The 15391-nt window shown below is 30.4% G+C and overlaps 1 protein-coding gene across 1 annotated transcript in view; it reads left to right on the forward strand.

Annotated features, from left to right (window-relative positions):
* Nucleotides 1-15391, forward strand: part of LOC100166066 — a 59108-nt gene that overhangs the window by 9601 nt on the left and 34116 nt on the right. The gene's annotated exons all lie outside the window — the stretch shown is intronic.

A 15391-nucleotide genomic window follows, 5' to 3' on the forward strand; every position in this document is an offset into this window, starting at 1 on the left:
CATACCTACCTTACGTTTCAAGGGTGCACTGCAGCTGGAAATTTAAAAGTATAATAATATTTTATTTTTTTCGATCGGCTAGCCACTTACCTTATGTATATACGAACGGGTAGTCTGCGCATATAATATACATACGATTATAAAGTGAAGACAGTGAATTGTTTCAAGTCGAATGGACGGTCAGAACTATGGTCGTCCACTAAATAAATTTGCATTAAAATCCCAATTAGATGTCGATCGAATTTAGCTAGCCATATACGGACTTTCCAAAGATCGACGATTTAATTAAAGTTGCGGGTATCTCCGTCGAAATTTCTCGATTGATAGGTGCATCGATTTCGATCTATATAATCAAATAAAGACAAAACGTTGAGTACAAGCTAGGTGTATATATATGTGTGCACAATAATCGAATTGCAAACGTGAAATTAAGCGTACGGTATATCGTGCACGGAATTCGATTGTTGGAAATGAATAGCGGTCGTGCGCAGACATTATAACCATTACTTCCATCGTCCCGAGTGCGGTCTGCGTATCCACGAGCCAGCCTCAAAGCGCGATTATGGCTCAACCGCATGATCGGGTCGCTGGAAGTAAATACATCTATCGTTTGAATAAAATAAAATACTTTCAGGCCAGAAGTGTTGTTGCTGGACGACTTGGGTTTGTGAATTGAAAATAACGCGTAACCGAGGGCAAGGACATTAATCTTTTGTTTAAATGTTTTCAATATAATATATTGTTGTTTCCAAATTGGAGAAAGTCCCATATGTGCATTCATATTAATCAAGAATCGAGATAATTACTTATATAATATAGTATGTAGTACTTATATTAAATCAAGGACGATGCACCAGTGCGTGTGGGGCAAGGAAAATGCATACACTTATAATATTATATGATGTCATAATTGCAATGCACATACTTCAAATATGAAGTAGGTATTTATATATTATGGCTAAGAACGATATAATAATTTAAAATGCACTTACAAATTAAATTCAATGCGATTAACCTTCAATTAGACTTACGATCAGATAATTGAAGAAAATAACCTATAATAGTACTTACTTATAAATAGCTTATTTTTTTTACTATTCATATTTTTGTGATTTGATTAACTATATTGATAATTTGAAAGGTTTTATACCATGTACATAAAAAAATGCTGTGGATAGAGTCAAGAGTTCGTATTATGTTTCAAACTGCATTTCGAATGATGCATAGTACACAATACCGCAAGGGTGCAGTTTCCAATGGAACTTGGTCATGTGGGTTATGTTGTCTGCAGGTTACATAATACGGTTCGTGTATTTATATATTATTATTATTATCGTTTAAAGGCTGTCTGCGAGGTGTAGTTTTTGTTATCGCCCACTTTCACGTGCTGCAGCAGCATGCGATTCCTTATATTATTATACCTGCAAAGCGGCGCAACAACAATAAACTATATGTATTAAATAACATATACAGAATACGAATCCGACGGTTTTGGGCGCTACCTACCCAGTTAATCTTTCAATAGTTTATAATATACAACACAACCCACGACACTCCCATATAGACGCTATATTTTAGTATGTACATGTAGGTATAATGTGTATACATATATATTTGAACACACACGACCACTATCGGCCGGGCGCGACACGCACTCAGTCATTTTTTTCCCCGTCCACAAGTCCTCGAATTACTTCCTGCGTTCCTGCACTTGGCGACCACACACTGAAGCAGACTTACAAGGAGCTGCTCTCTCGCGGTCGATCATAATATGAATATAGGAATCAACGCCGCACAGACTCAAGTTACTCGTACATGGGTACATTCGATGGGTACAGTGTTCGTCACATCGTTGTGTGTATAATGATATACAAAAAATGTGTGTTCAAATTACTCGATGAATACAACAGCCATTGCAATGGAAAAATATCTGAGAATATATAATAATATGTATCATTTATATTCATGCTCAGCGCTACGTAACTTTAATCTATATTTATTTTAACGGTAATATAATCACACGTGTTCAATGCGATGCGCTGATTTTAAAATCAAGTCTGAGTGTATGATTATTTTCGTATAGGTCTGAAATAATAATAATAATAATAATATTTAATGTGTTTATATTATATTATATTATATTATTATATCAAACATTTCAAAAAACCAAACTTTGTTTTTTTTTTTTTTAATACACTTCACGCGATCCATAAAACCAAATTTTAAATAACATCTTGATATTATATTATACCAACCAGCGATACGAATTATTTACGATATGATAATGATACATTTTGGCATGTAGAAATATACATATAATTATTAACTGAGTGTGTTATACGCGAAGGTGATAATTCTTCGGTTACGAAATAGTAATAATTCCTAATCATATACGTTTATGCCTATAGTGAGTTCTACTTCATCACAATCGTGTGCCGCGGAGAAAAATGTAAATTAAGGACCTTCAGAAAAACACCTGAAGAAACCATTTATTATTTTATGAAAACGCCGAAAGAACGCGCGGAATGTAGTTCGTGCGGTAGATCGATACCTATATTATACCTATCGAGTATTTTTCTCAACTCCAGACTATTATATATTATATTATATATAATAGTCTATATGGGTATGAACTTAAATTTATTTAATCGAAACAATTCGGTGTATTCTAGCTAAAAATATTTCGGCTTTTTGCAAACAATTTGGTGTGGTGTTTATTACATTTCAAGAACGTAGACGGCATATTTTCCAAAAAGGTTCAAATTCAGCCTCACATACCTATATTGATTATTTACACCATCGGATCATAAAATTACGGAAAATGGGTACCAAAAACGTATTAGTGTAATTTCATATTATGCAGTTGTGCGAATTTGTATTATTAAAGTTGCCGAATCATACTTTTTAATTCATGCTAAATATCTGTTTGCCTTGAAATGAAATGACCACTATATATTTAATATGAAATGTCTTAATATTTAAACAGTATGTATTTACATGATTGAGATGTAATTTATAGTCAGATCTTTTGGCTAGATTGAAAAACCCGTGTTTCTTTAATCAATAATTAAAATGTAATAATTTCGTATTTTTTCGCGAATCCACGGTCTCCTTGCAAAAAACTAAAATGTATAATTTGATAAAATAATTAACTACCTAGTGGTTATAAGAAATAATACCGTACACACGCAATAAAATTATATGATACTTAAATTAGTAATCCCACGTTTAGAGTCTGATACGTGGCGTACTGCACACTGTTCGTGTATCATTTAATCATCGATCATCATATACGAAACGTTATGGCTATAATAATTCTGGTACGTCCAGTTGTTCTCATAAATCACTTCCAAACATAATTTTAAAGGAGATGTGATATTTTATCTGAAACACGCGTGTACTGGCTATTATATTATTATATTATACTATAGCGGCATGGCTGATAATATACAAAACGATACAAAACGATTATCCGTCTCTCGGCGGTAGTATAATATTATAATGTGCTTCCCTATGGTATATTAGTATATGTACCCCTCTTCAGGATGAGGTTCTTGCGGAGTCCAAGGTCAAGGTGACTGTGTTGAGTACCACGATGGTCCATAATATTATATAACGTATAAATATACAAATGTTTGTATAAAATATATATAATATATTACATTATTTATAAGTTTAACTTAAAGGTGCGGAACGTTTCACAACGCCGTGCCATCATGCGCACCGTGACGTCGTCACGCAGAGTCCATATAATATACATGGAATATATACCTACCTACACTGATGATGAGTTACAGGAGCGGTATATGGTTAGGGGACAGCGTAACCACCCGCTGGGCCAATGGTCTTTTCGGGGGTCCACCGGGAAACATTATACGCGTTAGCGGTAAGAAAACATCGGAAATGTCTACATCTCAATACTTGCTAGTTGCTGCAATAGAAACCGAGAGCTTATATATTTTACATTCATATTAATTAAAGATCTCACTGGACATTTCATAGCCACTTTCCCATATGTATATATTGCATTATGTCATTATATGCGCCGTGCAGTGTACATATTGTATACGTCAGGAGTCAGTATTGTTAACAATTACAATTTACAAATCATAAATGTACAAGTCAATTAATCAATTCAGCATAGTTTTATAATAATATAAAACGAATATTTCGATGTAAATGTATACAATTATTGTATTTATTCATTTTTCTTAAAATATTCAATTTGGTAAATTTGTTTACATATATTATAATACTGTGTGAGTTGTGTAAAATGATACTCTAAAAAAATGCATTTCCAATCTTGTCCTCTATCTTGACTATTTATTGAATCCCAAAGAGATTTTTTAATTATTCGAAAAGCGATTATTTTCGTATGGCATATTTCCAAAATCTTTCGTCCATATACTATATTATATTAAAATAAACGTTATTTTTAAAATAATGGTCACAAATGCCGATGGTTAACGTAGGTATGCTATACCCCCACTCATCATCCCACGTACAAACACTGAAATATAAATTATAAAACAATGTAAATTAAATGACATTCTGATCAAAACGCTTAGCTGTAAATTGTAAAACGAAACTATGTTTTATGTGTTAACTACCTATGCTATACTATTTGCTTTTAAAATATTTGATATTTTGTCATATAAATGAACGTGTTACTGCTAAAAAGCTATATTTAACTGGGTTTTAGTCAAACATAAATATTGATAAAAAAAAAATGCATGTTCTTAATATAAAATTAATATTATAATGTGTATAAATTGTACATAATATACTATTTGAAATATTTAAAGAGGTTTAACAGAGTAGGTACTTATAACATATTATATGATATTTTTCAACTATGGTCTATGACAAATTTACATAAACCTGATATTATAATAATCTGTTACTAAGTATAATAGCACTAAATTTATTACATGGTTATGAAATAATTCTAAAACATAATATAATAATCATAATTATAGTGGTTACGTATATGTTAGGTATTAGACATTTTTATTTATTGGATGTAGACAACTATTATTGTTTAAACTTTAAATAACCGCCTTCGATAACTAGGTATATATTCACCCACATTTCACTGCTGACTATACATTAATAATAAATATACCATTGAAACTCCTACTTCATAATATTATGACTAAACTACAGCTAGTATATTATAGTCAATCAGCGTCATTTAGTATTATTGTTAAATTTCTTACGAGTAAAAATTGCGCATTTGGTTTGAACATAATATTCGAACGAATATTACGGCTGCTAATTAAATATTCCAAAAATCATATTTATACTATTCATGACTTACTTATAGTTTGATTAATAATATATTATTTAAAATATTGTAAGCGGGTACAGCGACTTTACATAGTTTCTGATTGTCAATATTGTTAGTTGTTTGAATGGTAATACATTATCTGCTTTACAATTATTATTTGAATAAAAAAAAGATGATTATTATTAGAAAAAAAGAAGTTTGTATCGCCCCACCGGACACTCTTTAAAATATATAAAAATTCAAGCATCTTTAAATATAGTTCTTTTCTTGAAAATTTAAAAAAATTAGAATTTTAATAAATGCGTTATTGAAGGATACAAGTGGGAATAGTGGGATGAACATGCTTAGTGAGACACCGGTACACAAGTACTGAAGTACGTTTAAATACATTTGACGTATAATACGCAGGTGAATTGTTCAGACCGGTCATTAGCGTGTATGCCTACGCGGCATCCACTAAACTCTGTTACTAATTTTTTTTTTTTAAAAGGAGAAAAAAGAACACCTGAATTTTCCACAGTTAACAACAGAATAATAGTATAATGGTATTAGAGGCATTGTTTTCGTCATCACCCCATCACGTTTTATCCCTCAACAATACAGCATAATAATATTATAATAACGATGATACAGGTAAATTCTTTCTTTTTGTTGTTTTTGTTTTCGTATTTAGGTACCTAAACAAAATTACAGATCGTTGCAAAAGACCGGAGAACGTCGAAACCCACGTCTCAAACTCACACCCCGACTTCCTGTTGGTCGTTGATCCGTAGTTCCCGTATAATCCCGCAGCTTATAATATTTTGTGTTCCCCGCTGGATATAATGGTCGGAGTTGAAGAGTTCACACGGTACCGAGGTAGAGGCGATAGTGGTTGATCATAGTGATCTGTAGTAGCCTATAGGTTTCAGATATCGTATAATATGCAAATAATGATTGTCGACTGTTTGTATATGTATACACTATACAATAATTATTTCGGTAATTTACGCTCGCGTGTTCTCAATTAGCTATATGTATAAATACCGCGATACAATTTAATTTAAATTGCATTTTAATATCATAAACATAATGTTTGAATTACGACTACCGGTTTATGGTTTTTAATTTATAAATTATTATAAAACTAAAAGCGGTTTATTACTGATCCATAATGTAGATCATTTTTTTAACGTAATTTATTCATGAATCAGCCGAATAGAAGTAACAATTTTTTAAATGTTTATATCAATAAACTTTTGGTTTAATAGTTCTATATTTTCCACTTATACACCCATATATAAAATATAGGTACTGAATCCATTTCTTCGGCCTTACCACCAAATGTTAATAATTGTTTAGCTAAATAAATCGATTTTACGATTTAGAAACATATATTATAATAATTATGCAAGCCATTGTTTGTATATTGTTCATATAATATGTCTTGACAAAAAAATCAATTTCAAAGCCTAAAAATGTTGTTTACTTTGATAACATGCTAGAGTATAATATGTTTATGTTCTAAAGATCCACGAAACAAAACAATTGCTGAACATATATGTAGCTTAATAAGACCCTATAGTCTACAAGAGGTTAAAGGGCTATAGGAAAAAACGAACTGAATTGAAGCAAGCGTGCAGATATTTACTGACCACAATAAACAAAAAAACCAAGGTCAAAATTAAGCGAGCTAGGATATCGTGAGATTACTAGGTAGGCACATTATCTGTATACACCATACGCTTATAATATAACCGTTAAGTTACAAATGTGACCAGGGAGGGGATAAATCAATGTGAATATTATATAGGAATTTCTGGATTGTTCACAAACCTAGGTACACAGAAATACCCCCATCACGCGACTGCAGATAGTTTCTCGACAAATTGATGGTTTGGAGTTCTGAGCTATAGCAAACGTATAATTATAATCGGTCTTAGGATTGTTATTCTCGTTGTTGATAAGATAATATAATATTTGCATAATGCTATATAATACTGAACGATCGTACAATGATATGAAAATACAAGCACGTATCATATCGACTTTTTAATCGCATTCTGAAATAAAACATGATAATTCGATACATTGAATCGGACGTTTTACAAATACCAAGTATGATGCCGGAGATGTCAATTTCAATGAGATTCATTTTCGAAAATACTTGATCATCGATAAAACAATACATTTTTAAGCGGAAATGGATTGTTGATATATAGTCAATTAAACAATGCACTCACGTGCTATATCGCTGTCTATGCCGCAATCATAAGCTATTAGAATGTCACATAGGTACGCCTTATACCGCGGTCCGTCGATACCTATGGTAATTTGTTTAATTATATATTCACGGGTCGATAAAATTTATTGGCAAAACGTCGTTAGCCAAAGAAACGTCGTAGGATGAAAACAGAAAGTGATTCGATTCATTCACAGAAGAACGCACGTGGAAAGTAGTTGCCAGCGGGTTCCAGTTATAAAATAACTTAACTCGTCGTCCAACTTTGTTTGGTTATAGAAAATCATAAAATCTGTCGAAAAGACCCCCGGTAGCCATGGCGTTTTCACAATGTGTAGGTATAGATCTCTAAAATTCGTGGGTATTTTGATTTTGTGAAATTATTGTAGAAAATGACAAATGTTACTGTCATCGTTTTTATTGTAATTATTGCTGTTGTGTTTATATTGTTGTTAATAAAGGTAGGTACGTTATAAGTATGTTTTATTTAATTTTATGTTTAATTCAAACATTTATTTAATATTGAATTAAACGCAATAAAAATGATGAAAAAATTATGTAAGTTGCACATATATTAATGTTTATTAAAAATGAGCGCGTGTAATAAACTCGTGTAGTACCTATGCATATTATAACAACTAATGATCGCACAAAGAGTCGTTTCATGGGTTAAATAATGAAATTGAATACCAAATAAATATTATTTATCGTCTCGACTACATATTAGTGGTAACCCAACATACACTGAGCAATAATTATTATAGCAGTTTGTATACATTTCAAATGATAATTTGTGTATATTGATTATCTTACACATAAGATATCCTCCATACGGTAGGCATAAATCGTGTGGATATTTGTACGAAAAAAAATGTAATAATAAATAAAAGCCAAGAAACGTTTAACGCGATCGTTGATCCGTATCAGCAATGTTCGCATTATAAAACCTGTTTGTGTTTTCGCTTTTGTCGTTACGAACACCATGTGTGTATTTTGACAAGTCGGCCGCTTAACATCAGTCCGTTTCGCCGCCCAAATAAATCAAACAGCAGTTTTGAATTTTGCATAATATACATAATACATTGATCTAGTCCGCAATCTTGTGTGAACGGACAGATTCTTAGACACGCATCGATAATGATATTGTAATCACGAGACAAGTTTTTGGCGTCCTACTGACCGGAAACTACGCACACATACTTACTTATATGGCTATATGTGCACACACTCTAATTAAACATAATATTAGATCAACGTAGTATTTCGTCAGATAGATAAGTAGATAGCCTACATAATATAATATTGAAAAAAAAAATATCGAATCGATATTAATTTTTGATAACCTGAGATAATACTCGGCATGTTTATGATGTAATTCGAAATATTATAACATTTATAACACTAATGCTTTAAAATTATTCTAGCTTCCCTAGGTATGATACCTATTCATAATAAGTATCCAAATAATAGTATGCTGTATCCTATATGACCGCGTGAGACATCATGCTTGTGTGCTTTTTTTTTTTGTTTATAACCTGTTTTGAACGAGATTTTTGTATGATATTGTTATATAGCCGATGAATCGATAGTCAACGAAGATGATATTATGATACAATCTATAGGAGTAGTTCCGTATTTGAACTGAAATAATTTCTTTAAAAATAATTATCCGTTCAATCGTTACACCTTGTTGTATTAATTTTTTCTGCTGTATTATAAGCTACCTATATCTATAATTCATTTTGCTTGGATAAAAAACACCCAATAATCTGAAATAGAAAATTTATTTTTAATTAGTGAATACGTAATATTCGTCATGGATGATGTCGCCATTTTCAGTGATTACCACAGACTGAACATAGCAATTAGTAATTACTAATTACATAATATTATATAGAGTAGTTTCCGTTTCTATTTACTGTGGCCTGTGGCCAGTGAGTGCTATAGATGACAACATCTTTGTCGAAATACGTATTTGCTAATTTAAATATAAAATTGCGCTTTCTATTGAGTAATCGGATATAATATACATGATACATAAAGCATTATCCAAACATAACAATTTTATATTTATATTATTTAATTAATAGTGTTCCAAGTTTACTGCAACGTTTTATACATTTTACATATTTTATATATGGAAAATATAGTCGCTTACAGTTTAAATTGAATTTAAACATTTAACTCAATCTAAATAGTTAACGATTTTCCAATCGACTAATATTTAGCATGGAAATTTACTGCAAAATAGAAATGGTCATAAATAATACAATTATTTTATTGCAATATTATATTTAAAGACTTCTAAAATAATCGCTTTAGCTCATGGGTCATTTCCATTTAACTATTTTCTTATCAATTCACTTTCGAAATAATAATATATTATTATTATTGTGTCTACATAGTGGTTATACATTTAATAAAGTTAGTAAGTAGGTATAAGTCGAGGCAGTCATCATGATGTTGATTTTTTTTAGATACATTAAAACTATCATAATCTATTATACCTATTAGGCATATTATATGACTTCGTTTGTTTCATATATTATATTTTCCTGTGATATTATCTCGTAATATTTTAATTTATTAATACTTATAATACAAAATAGCACTAAAAAGGGATGATGTGCCTTTGAAGCGCGCTCAAATGTAAAAAAAAAACGCAATATCAATAAGCTGTAAAACGTAAATAGCTAGTCTGTATCATTATCCGTTAATCAACGACCTATTCAACAATCGTTCAAATAATAATCATCGTATAAGAACACAATATTAGTTTTCAATCAATCGGCAATAAAAAATAATCGTATATTGTATGTAGTGCACTATTATTTAAATGTACCTACACTTATTTTGTCTTGGTCTATGGTATTAGTATATGTATAGTATTAAAAACAGTCACAGATTTTCTCGTTATACTCTGTCGACTATACGTTATTAAATTCTACCGTATATGAAAACGAAATAATAGTATTTGCGACAAAAAAACGTTCAATACAAAACATATACAGTAGGCACCTATTATACACCAGTAGTATAATATAAAATATGCTGCAGTATAAGTATTTACTGTATCATCTGTATATCTTCGTACCTATATAATAATATAATACGAACGCAAATATACGTGATACGCGTATTTGAAATACAATATCATCACGACATTGCTGTAGCGTGTATATAGGTACTGTAGAACAGGAGTCGGCTTTATGATATTATGTTGTAGGCCTACTACATAATGCCATAATGGCTATTCAGCCGCGGCGAGTATACCTATATGCTTCGCAAGTTGGTGGATTATCGCATATACTTACGGGTATACGATGAGATAAGACGACGACTATTTTCTTATTCTAGGTCTTATATTATTATCATATCATTACCCGCAACTAGCAACAGACCCCTTGCAAATCCTAATCTGAATACCGTGGTCACGGTTTTTATCTTCCACACGTTCCACTACAGTTAGCTTATAATTACCGGAGTTGCTACCACACACACACACACACACGCACACCACATAAGTGTAAAAAACCCACCGTCGTGACCCCCAGTGCACTTGTAGACTACACATAGGTATATAATATAATGTGTGTAATAATGGTGTTGTTGTTGCTGTTCTTCTTCTTCTCCTTACTACCACTACCACTGTACTACAACTACTACTCTTCTACAGCGACTGTACCACAACTGGAGAAAAACAATAGCCGGGAAAATAAATTGTATATATTTTTTTTTAATATGTATAAGTCGTATAATGATAATATATACACACTGTAGCACGTTAATGTGCTTTTGTGTTTATACGGGGAGCGTGTGGTGTGGTAACTTGGGTGTAACGGTTGTTTGGGATGAAAATCGCACGTCGGGACAATGCGACACAATATGTTGTGGTGTGCGCTTCAGCCAGCCCCGCACCCGCGAGAGATCGATTACTATTTTTTTATTTGTATTATTATCATTATTATTATTATGTCTGCTGGTTAGGTTCGATCGCCGGAGAGCACGGACAACGATTTGTGTGGGAATTTTAATAATCCCTTTTGCATTGGAATATCTCACGATTTCATGACCGCTGAAATCGATTTTTTTTCTCAAGGTACATCTTCGCATGACATATAATATCTATAGTCGCTGAATAAAGAAATACTGGACGCTCTGCAGCATTGTATATAGTAGATTATTATTCATTATTATTATAAAAGTTGATACTAATTTAATTTAAATTAAATTACTGTCTAAGTAAAATATCACCTAGTTTTTTAATACTGTTTAGTTAACAATGTTTTATTTCTTTATCCACGATACTAATGTAAATTGTAATTAACCTATACTTGAGGTAATAGGTACCTCTCATATCGCCAATAAAATACATAAAATATCTCTCAATCACAAATCGTATACAAAATAACAATCAGAGTAGTAATATATCGTATAGGCTAAAATAATAATATTTTTGTAAATGTAACTGATAATAGGTAACTAATCATAAATTAGAGAAATAATAAAGGTAATTTACCTATTTTCGGGATTGTTAAACATTAAATTGTCTTTACATTTTTAAATGACAACAACATTAAAAACGTGATATTTCTAAATTACTCAACTTTAAAATTTTAATACATGTGTTTAATAAAACAAAACTAAACTAAAACTCAAAGATCAAAATATAAATGGATAAGTAAGTAAGTATGCGAAAACCCGTTTTTTAAAAATGTTAAACAACATAATATTGAATTCAAACAAAATAATATTCTTTAGATATTTATTTTATTACATTTGGGATGCTTTCTAAATCCTATTAAATTTCACTAAAATGCCAAATTTGGTCATTGATACAATATTTAGTTCCTTAGGGTATAATACGGTACTTCATAAAAAATGTAGTATAAATGTATAGCAAATATGAAAGAGAGAAGCAGAAAATAATGGCCAAGTTAAATAATTTGATAAAAATATACACCATATATAATATAAGTAATAAGTATATATTATGTATATTGTATATTATAATACATACAATACACATACAACATAAATAAATATCTTATGCGTTTCGGTATAGTTCCATTTTTTTACAATTTAAAATTTCAATAAATGTATGATAGACCATGACCACGGCCATACAAATATATAATAGTTACATCGCTTTTTTAAGAATATGGCCGGTAACATTTATAATTTGACATTTAATAATACGTACTGTGGAAAAGTTTTTGCAATTCGTGTAAACTACAGGTGTATAGTAATATAGTAATATATTTTGATTTTTTTCTCCCTCATAGATAAGTTATTCTTAACCAATTTTATATTTGTATTAAATTTATAATATATAGGGCGTTCGAAAGTCACGGACATTAATTATTAAGCATAACGACTCTAAGATATTTTTAAAATATATTTTTTCATTATAAGTGAGCGTAAAAATATATTTGCTGAACAAATTTAATTTGCATGACTAAATTATTTTTTAGTAGGTGCAGCTGTGAACTTAATATGTTTGAGTACATACATTTAGAATAAATGTTGATAGGTATTAGCGTATTTGTTGTAATAAATCAAATATAAAGTTCGAAAATTTTGTCGGAGTTGAAACTTTTAGAATATTGATAAAAACAATAAAAAGTGTTACAAAGTGATTCATACATTGAGTTAACTTACATTATTTTTATTCTACAGATATAATATATCAATATTCAATATGAAACATTGTTATTATTATAATTATAACTTATAAGTCATATATACCAAGCCTCATGCGATAGAAATGTTATAGAAGAATAAATTTACTGATTGTTGATTTTACTGTTATACAGTCCCTTGTAAAATAAACTCGAATGAACAGAACCTAACCAAACACGATTTTAAACGTAATTACACGCATAGTATGTTACCGTGGAATGTGGAAGTCGCTGGACGAATGACATGAGCCACTCCGGCTTGAAATAAACAACTTCACTAATTCACTGTAGCTGCAGTTACACGTCAGTTGACAAAATTAGGAAATTTATAGGTACAGAGATTTTATAGAAATAATTTTTACTGATAACAGTTTACATATTCTGTGGACGAACGTTATTATTTTGCTTATTGAAATGTATTAAACAGTACTTACAACACACATTGGTTGTAAGTATTATCTATGATTTTTCACTGAACAATATATTATGTACCCTATATTCACCCCCTGCACAATATTGACCATAATTTATTATGTGGTTAATGACATTTTTAATATTATATTTGCTCGGTATATAGGTACTATATACTACACAGTACACAAACCCGTAAGCTTAGTATCAGTTGTAGTCAGTAGGTAAATGTAGGTTATAACCTTCAAATGCGTATATAAACATTTAATAATCGTGTATGAACCTCAATACGTTGTATAATTTAATTGAGTAAAGATATAATATAAACTCTGTCTTCTTATTTAGGTACTATTAATATTTTTAATTTATAGTGGATAGGTATATACCTAGCATAATATTATTTATTGGTGTTAAACACTTTAAACTCAATTTTTTAATCATATATTCATAAACCGTTATTTATAAGCTTCATTATGTATGCATATAATATTGGTCTGGTTTAATATTTTCCTGAATATTATGCTTGTTTAAACCCAAACGTAAATATTATATAAATAGGTACTTACATTGGTTGGGTTACATACCTGTATATAAATATTAGATATAATATATCTTATATATATATATCATATTAAATATTATATTCCATTTAATTAAGTCAGTTACTGTTTGAATGACAGTAAAAAAATAACAAATTGTAACAATTATTGATTCGTTTGATTCGCATTTACTTTAGGTGACATCCCAAAATCAATATTTCCAGTGACGATTTTATCAATACCGATAAACAACATATTTTGTATTTTCGTGTGTTCTCTCATTGTTCGTCCCAATGCAACATAACGTGGTAATAAAACGTTAGCATAGAACTGATGTTTACTATTTTTCTGTAAATTTGGTCAAACCGTGTGTCAAAACTGCAGCACATTCCATTATTGTGAAATATTTATAACACAATAATGATGATACACGGTGACATTGAAGGTGGTATGCCACGATAATGACTCTCGCCAAACTGTCGCGAAGTATTCACATAATAGACGACATGTGCCGTTGTCTAGGCGAAATCATAAAAAAAAAATACGTGAGAAATATCTGCATCGAAAACAACGCGTGAAATCGCAGATATCCGTTTACAGTTGTATGCCTACAGCTATTATATATATATATAAGTTTATTGTGGAAAATCTATAATTTTCGAATATTTTTTCGACTGTATTATACTATTATATAGAAACGAATAATAACTAGCGAACGATAGTGTATCTATACGATTATTATAATGAGTACGGTTGACGACTTGACGTTAAGTATGAGATCTATGCATTTGGTAGCTAATGTTCAATAGTAATATCTTGCCATTTTTATAGTTAGTACCTATAGGTACGTAATATAATATACTGATTGAAATATTAAACTCACATAATATAATTTAATACGACCGCTGCTGTCCTAAAGTATCGTTGCACAAGACGTCATAACAGAGCTTAATAATGTTTAATACAGACTCATTTTGTTTGACGCGCGTAATTAACTGTCAACAACAATGTCTCGAACGTGTCCCAATAAGGAATTGACATTAATTTAAACATTTCAACTGATCATTGAAAGTTTAATATTGTTATTTCAAGGACTTTTGTACCAAGCATAATAATTTTAGACAATGATGTGTTATAGATAAGATATTTATTGAAAAAAAGTAATAGTGATAAAAATCAATCGAATGTTTTTTTTATTACTGTTGACTGTTAGAAGTATCTACTGCGCGTACCGAATAAATAACACACT

Source organism: Acyrthosiphon pisum, chromosome A3, assembly GCF_005508785.2.
Source record: "Acyrthosiphon pisum isolate AL4f chromosome A3, pea_aphid_22Mar2018_4r6ur, whole genome shotgun sequence".
In the NCBI taxonomy this organism is placed as follows: Eukaryota; Metazoa; Arthropoda; class Insecta; order Hemiptera; family Aphididae; genus Acyrthosiphon; species Acyrthosiphon pisum.